This window comes from Lissotriton vulgaris, chromosome 3_2 (assembly GCF_964263255.1).
Source record: "Lissotriton vulgaris chromosome 3_2, aLisVul1.2, whole genome shotgun sequence".
NCBI classification, from domain to species: domain Eukaryota; kingdom Metazoa; phylum Chordata; class Amphibia; order Caudata; family Salamandridae; genus Lissotriton; species Lissotriton vulgaris.
Window position 1 is genome coordinate 41,467,576 of NC_141690.1, and position 7,181 is coordinate 41,474,756.

Here is a 7,181-nt window from a genome sequence, read left to right on the forward strand (position 1 = left end):
ATTCGGGAGCGAGAGGTGGAGCAAGTGATCGTGGTAGGTTTGAGGCGAGGGGTCGTGGTCAGGATGATCATAATACTTTTGATCGACGGAATCAGTACCAGATATCGGAGGGTGAGAATGCGGAGTCTCAGGACTATGTACATGCATAGGATTGCGTAGGATGGGGTGTGGAATCGGTTGAAGTGCCAGTAGATCAAAGAGGTCCATATGTATCAGCGGGCGTTTTGGGTTCTACTGATCAGTTTTTGGTTGATACAGGAGCTACTCATAGTGCTCTGTCTAAAAACTTGGTTCCAAGGGCTCCCCTGTCTGGCGAAACGATTACATCCATAGGGTTCGATGGAACACCCTCTCTTAGCCCATTGTCACAACCTCTCACGTTTTATATTGACAGATTTTATGGCCTGTGCCCATTTTTATTGTCGCCAAATACCCCAGACAATATTATGGGCATAGATTTGCTTAAATATTTTCGAGCAACAATACGCTGCGCTCCTGAAGGAGTGCAGGTTATTTTGAATGACAATTATCCGGATGTAGGAAGACTATGTACTATGCAAGAAATTGAAGCATTAGCCTCTCTCCCACACACGTTATGGGCTACATCGGACACGGATGTAGGACAGATGCTCATTCCACCTATTCGAATAACTGTTAAGGAGGGTGTGTCTTTGCCACGTGTACCACAATACAAAATCTCTAGGGAAGGTGAAATTGCCTTGACTCACATTGTTCAGGATTTGATTATCGCAGGAGTAGTGGAGGAAGTTCCCTACAATGTCTGTAACAGCCCGATTCTTCCGATCTTAAAGAAAGATACTGATGACAAAGTCTATCAATTTATTATTGATTTGAGGGAAATTAACAAAATTGTAGTGCCCCAGTACCCGGTGGTGTCTGATATCACCACCTTGCTTACTTTGATTCCACCCACTGCTACCACGTTTTCTGTAATAGATCTCAAGAATGCCTTCTTTTCCATTCCCATCCATCCTGATAGCAGATATCTATTTGGCTTCACATTAAAAATTCCTCAAGGCTATACAGAAAGTCCTAGCATCTATAGCCAAGCTTTAAAAAGACAGCTTGATTCTTTTGATTTGCAGTCCGGAGTGGCTCTATCCAGTATGTCGATGATATTTTATTAGCTGCAGACACATATGCACAGTGTGAGGAGAGTACTCTTGCGTTGCTCTCTTTTCTTGCTCAGAATAATCACAAAGTGTCTAGGAAAAAATTACAATATTGTAGACCAAAGGTGACCTACCTCGGTCATCTTTTGTCTAAGGAGGGACGTGCACTAACATCTGATCGAATTCAAGCAATTTTAGATACACCAGTCCCCCGTACTCAGAGAGATGTGCGTGCCTTCATAGGTTTAACGTCCTTTTGCAGACAGTGGATAATGGGGTTTTCGCACATTATAAAACCTTTGTTAGCATTATTGTTCAAAACTACACCAATGCCTCTTGAATGGACAGATGAATGTCAGACTGCTTTTGAACAATTGAGACAAGCCCTTTGTTCTGCACCAGTGTTAGGTAAACCGGATTACACGAAGATTTTCACGTTGTACGTACATGAGAAAGATGGGTGCGCATTGTCAGTGTTAGTGCAGACACACGGGTATAAGCAGAGGCCCTGTGCATACTTTTCGGCAATACTTGATCCTGTGGCACGAGGATTACCTGGGTGCTTTCGAGCAGTTGCAGCAACAGCAGTGGCTATACGGCAGAGTGAGGGAATAGTTTTGTCACACAAATTGTTAGTGTTAGTTCCCCATGCGGTAGATGCACTGTTAAATCAAACAAAGACCCAGTATCTTACGAGTGCACGTTTAACAGGATATGAGCTCACACTGTTGGCGCCACACATCACACTAAAGAGACGTGCTACCCTGAACCCTGCCACTTTATTGCCGTATCTGGTTGCTGAGGGCCAAGAGGAAGAACACCATGATTGTGTTTTCCTGACCGAAGAACAAACAAAGGGTCGTGTCGACTTACAGGATACGCTACTTCCAGATGTGGATGGGGAACTGTGGGTTGATGGATCGTGTTTAAGGCTGCCAGATGGCACAACTTCTGCAGCATATGCGATCACGACACTTAAGACAGTGGTAGAAGCAGCACGAATACCACAGAAATCGGCCCAAGCAGCGGAACTAATAGCCTTGACAAGAGCCTGCGAATTGAGTGCTGGCTTATGTGTGAACATCTACACAGACAGCCGGTACGCCTTCGGAGTAGCGCATGACTTTGGTCTACTCTGGAGAGAGCGTGGGTTTTTGACTTCGCATGGAGTACACATCATGCACGGAGAACTAGTGCGTGATCTTTTGAATGCGTTACTTTGTCCAAAGAAAGTGGCGATAATCAAAAGCAGTGCACATAAAAAGGTCACTGACAAAGTGGGAGGGGGTAACGCTTTTGCAGATAGCATAGCAAGAGAAACGGCTATGTTACGAAATGCTTTGCCAATGTATGTAGTGAAATCACAGGCTGAGCGATGGCACGATGCTAGAGAGGAGATACTAGACATTCAGAAATCAGCGTCTGAAGCAGAACTCGCAACCTGGGCAGCAGAGGGAGTGCTGGATGATGAGGATTGCTGGCGAAGCAAAGATATGGAAAGATGGAAATTGCCTGCAGCTTACTTGCAAGCGATGGTCCAAATGACACATGGATTGGCACATGTTGGAGCTCTTGCAATTACTCGATTGCTAACGCGAGTTTGGGAGCATCCTGAGATTGCCAATACGGCCAAAAGAGTAGTGCAGACCTGTCTGATATGCTTGCAGCACAATCCTGCAAAAGGGACGCATACACCGAAAGGAGGGTTTGTTCCACCTACTGCACCATTTGAAGTACTGCAAATGGATTATATCCAGCTGGAGCATTGTATTAACCTTAAGTATGTCTTCGTGGTGGTGTGTGCTTCCAGTAAATGGATTGAGGCCTTCCCCACGAAGGATAATACAGCGCTGACAACAGCTAAGGTTTTGCTCAAAGAGTACTTCCCTCGATACGGTGTTTGCAAATTTTTGTGGAGCGATAATGGTCCTCATTTTGTTGGGAAAATTGTGGAATACGTGATGAAGGGATTGGGAATTCAGCAGAAATTTCATGCTGTATTCCACCCTCAGTCAGCAGGTCTTGTTGAACGATATAACGCTACTCTGAAATTAAAGCTAGCAAAGTTTGTGGCATCCACGTCTTTGAAATGGCCGGATGCCCTGCCTTTGGCATTACTATCTATCAGATCAGTGCCCCATTCCCGAACTGGCCTCACACCTTATGAAGGGGTGTTTGGAAGGCCTATGAATATATGGGGAATTCCTAAGCCTCGATTGTTACATGATGTGCCTTGTATAATGATGAACGATTATTTGGCACGATTAACAAATGATTTACTTTCTATTCATCAACAGGTTCGAGAAGCGCTCCCTGACAATTCTAATGGAGAGGCTCACAATCTTCGTCCTGGGGACCATTTGATGATCAGGTCCTTTGAGAGAACAAGCAGCTTGGAGCCGAGGTGGCGTGGCCCCGAGCAGGTGTTGCTCGCAACTCGAACGGCTGTGCGAGTCGCCAACAGGAAGTGGTGGGTGCACTCCACTCACTGCCGCCGTGTCTCTCCGGATCTGGTGAGCCCAACTGTGCTGTCTGATTATCGAGACATCTTGGACGAGGAGAAGAGCCCAGCTGTAACGTCTGCCGAATCGGAGGGAGCCTACCCGGACCACACTGTTTCTGGAAGAGAGAGATACCACCTACGACCACAATAAGCAGTTGTTTTTGTGCGAGACTGATTGAGTTACCACTCTGGGGTTTGTGAAACGGAAGCCGGGAATATCAAGGGGGGGGAATCTGTTCTGCCAAGTGTAGCGACACCCGTCTTGAATCTCGGAGAAGAAACCAACGGCTACCTCGGAGCTCAGCACTCATATTTTTATTTTTTAGTTGTGTTTTTTGAGACATTTTGAACTTTGAACTATGGCATCTTCTGCAGTGCGAGACAAGAAAATTCTTGGTGCAGTACTATTTGTTTTGACAATTGTTGTGATAGCTGTGATAGCTTGGGTAGTAGAACTTTTGGTGCCAGTAAGAGAACATTTATTGCCAACTACCCCGATTCCATCTGAACATTTCCATTTTACTCTGCCTTATCATGAAGAACGACATAGACAGACTTATTTGAATAACAGCTTTATTCAGATTCTGCATCACACTCACAATATGTCTAACACTTCGAACTGCTGGGTATGTGGGATGTTGCGTGGACATCAAAAGAAAGGGGGCACACCACTTATCCCACTCCCGTTTTCCCATAATGGCTCTTGCAATGCCTGGTACACACTCTTATTCACTTTGCGATGGCCAACGAAAGGTGGGCTGCTTTTTCGACTCAACAAAATCTGTTTCAACGATCAAGATGGTTATCCGCAAGCTGAAGGAACTAAGTTTGAATGGGAGGAATACCGCCCCGACAACGTGTCAGCACCACGAGTTTATAATAATCAGAGGAATGTAAATATGTCCAGCTCACATGCGATTACTGTTATCGATACCAAAGCTGATCTTTGTGTTCGTAATAAAGGTACAATCCCAGTAGGTAGAAGTGAATGTAACACCACTCTTACCTTTGACACTCCAAATAGCATTACATTTGTGGCCTCCCGAAATACGTACTTTATATGTGGAAATAAAGGCTATCACCGTCTTCCTATAGGATGGTTAGGAACATGTTATATATCTTTTGTATTACCCCCAGTGTTTATTACCCCACCTATGTATCATAATAACTATATTCTGTATCATGACTTTATATTGAATAGGGCGAAGAGAGCATTAGTCCTTGAAGATATTGATAAGACTGACACTGCGTTACAACAATATGTCGATTTTAATTTAGGCCTCTTTTCATTTGTTGGAGCTGCTTTAAACAGTGGAAAAATAAGACGGTTGACTCGTGTTGTAGAAGCTGTTGCTAATGATACAGCTTTCGCTTTAGGAAACTTGACAGAGGAACTTCAGATTACCAGAATTGTAACGCTCCAAAACCGTATGGTATTAGACGTAGTATTAGCTGATCATGGAGGAGCATGCCACATTATCGGAAGTAGTTGTTGTGTATATGTGCCAGATAATTCACCTTCCGTGTATGATGCAATATCTAAAGTACATAAAATTGCTGCTGAGATACACCCTGATAATGGTACATGGACATTCTCGGGGTGGTTTTGGTCACTACTTAGTACTTGGGGTTGGAAGTTGCTGACGATTCTATGTGTAATAATTGGGATATTATTCTTTTTTATGCCTCTGTATCCAGTGTGGCCCTGTATTGTGTTCTATGTGCCTTTCTGCTTGTATTCCATCCAAACGAGCATTTGCTAAAAATGAACAAATGATTCATAAAGAAGTAGCACAAATTATGTCTATCGATATTGAAGATGAGTATCCTGATTACGTCCACTATGAGGTAGCTTCAGCTAAACGCTAAAAGGGTCGTCTGTCGTAATTTGATGGTGATCGGGTTAGCGTTAAGCTTTGCTACACGTATTTCCCTTATCTTGACTGTGGTTGTCGGAAGCCATTTTGTATATATCGGCGGCCATTTTAGTTGAATGCGTTGCCTCGTGGTCAGCATGCCCTTTTGTCCTTCCTCTGTACCACTGACCACTCGAGTTTGCCCAGCAACAGGCTATTTTTAGTATTGGTCAAGCTCACACACGCGCAGTTTAGATTGAACAGTCATCACTTAGGAATGTTTCGCTAAACTGACCAGTGGTGTTATAGCTCCTCCCATGAGTTGGCTGTGTTCCAAAAATGACCATATATGTACCTAAAACTCTGTAATTGTATTCCGCCTACATTTTTATTACTGTAAAACTGTATAAAAGAAGGAGTTGCACCGATGTTCGGTGTGATACTTCTTGCATTACCGAAGGGTGCTGTAGGAATGTACCACCACCCCATGAGGTCTTAATAAACTTGTCTTTTGCATTTTCTAGTTTCCGTGCCAACATCTTTTATGGTGTAGAGGGTATTCTGCGGAGTATGTAGGCCTGGAGAACCCAATACCACAGAAAGTGTTGCATCACTGCTGTAAAACAGCAATGCAACACTTTTCAGTGTGCCTCCTTGCGACACCATGGATGCGCCGTATTTGCTGTAAGGCGCTCCATGTCTCAAAGATTGACAGATATGTCAGGAATCCGGACATATCTTTCGCCGCAAAAAATGTGCATTACTGGAGTGGGTCTGGAAACAGATGCAACTCCAGCAATGTGTCACTTCACAAGGGGCAAGCTCCATGTCAAAAAGCCTTGCATAACCTCTTACACGTGCTTCAAGCAGGCTTGAGGATTTGAGGCGCAAGCTTTTTCTGAGCTGGAACGCCCACCCTGCATACATTATACTTGTCCCAGGTATAATGTAGCGCTGGGGTTTACAAAGTGATGCATCTGCATAAATGCGTCACTTTGTAAATATGGCGCAGTGTGGCCCATTGTTTACGCTGCGGCAGCATCACACAGACAAATGCATTGGTCGCATAAGGGCCTCATAAATGAGTCCCATTATGTTTAAGGTGTAAAATTCCAAGAGGTATGCACAGTATTCTTTTGATGTGAGTGACGCAATATTTAGAAGCTTAGGGCTGCGGATTCCATGGATGATTGTGAGCAGCCTTTTAGTAAGGAGTGTAGCCTCATTAATTCAGCTTCAGTGGTAGATTCACAGCTGCTTTAACATCCCTTAAGTATTTTCAGATTAATTTTATCAGAGCATCTTTTATTAAACTTTTTCATTTTTGGGTCAGATTTGTTGGAGGTTTGACAGTATTTAAGTTCAATTACAGTTTGTTGATTTGGAGGTTTATTTTTATGTTCTGTTTTATATGATTGCATTCATTCCTACTATTATAGTAGTAATGAATCTCAATTCTAGAGAAGTTGCTATGTTTCTTTAGTGCATGGGGATTAGTGAATCTGCTTGCTGTTAAGGGTTTAGTGAAGGCTCTTGCCAAATCTTTTTCCTCTGCGTGAGAGTTGGGACTGTAAGTAATTAACACTTGAGCCAGAGTAGCCCAAATGTTTTTAAGGTGGACCAACCTTTGGTAGTGGGTCGGTATTGGTTGGAAGACCAAGTGCTAGCTCCTGAAGAGTTGCTGATATT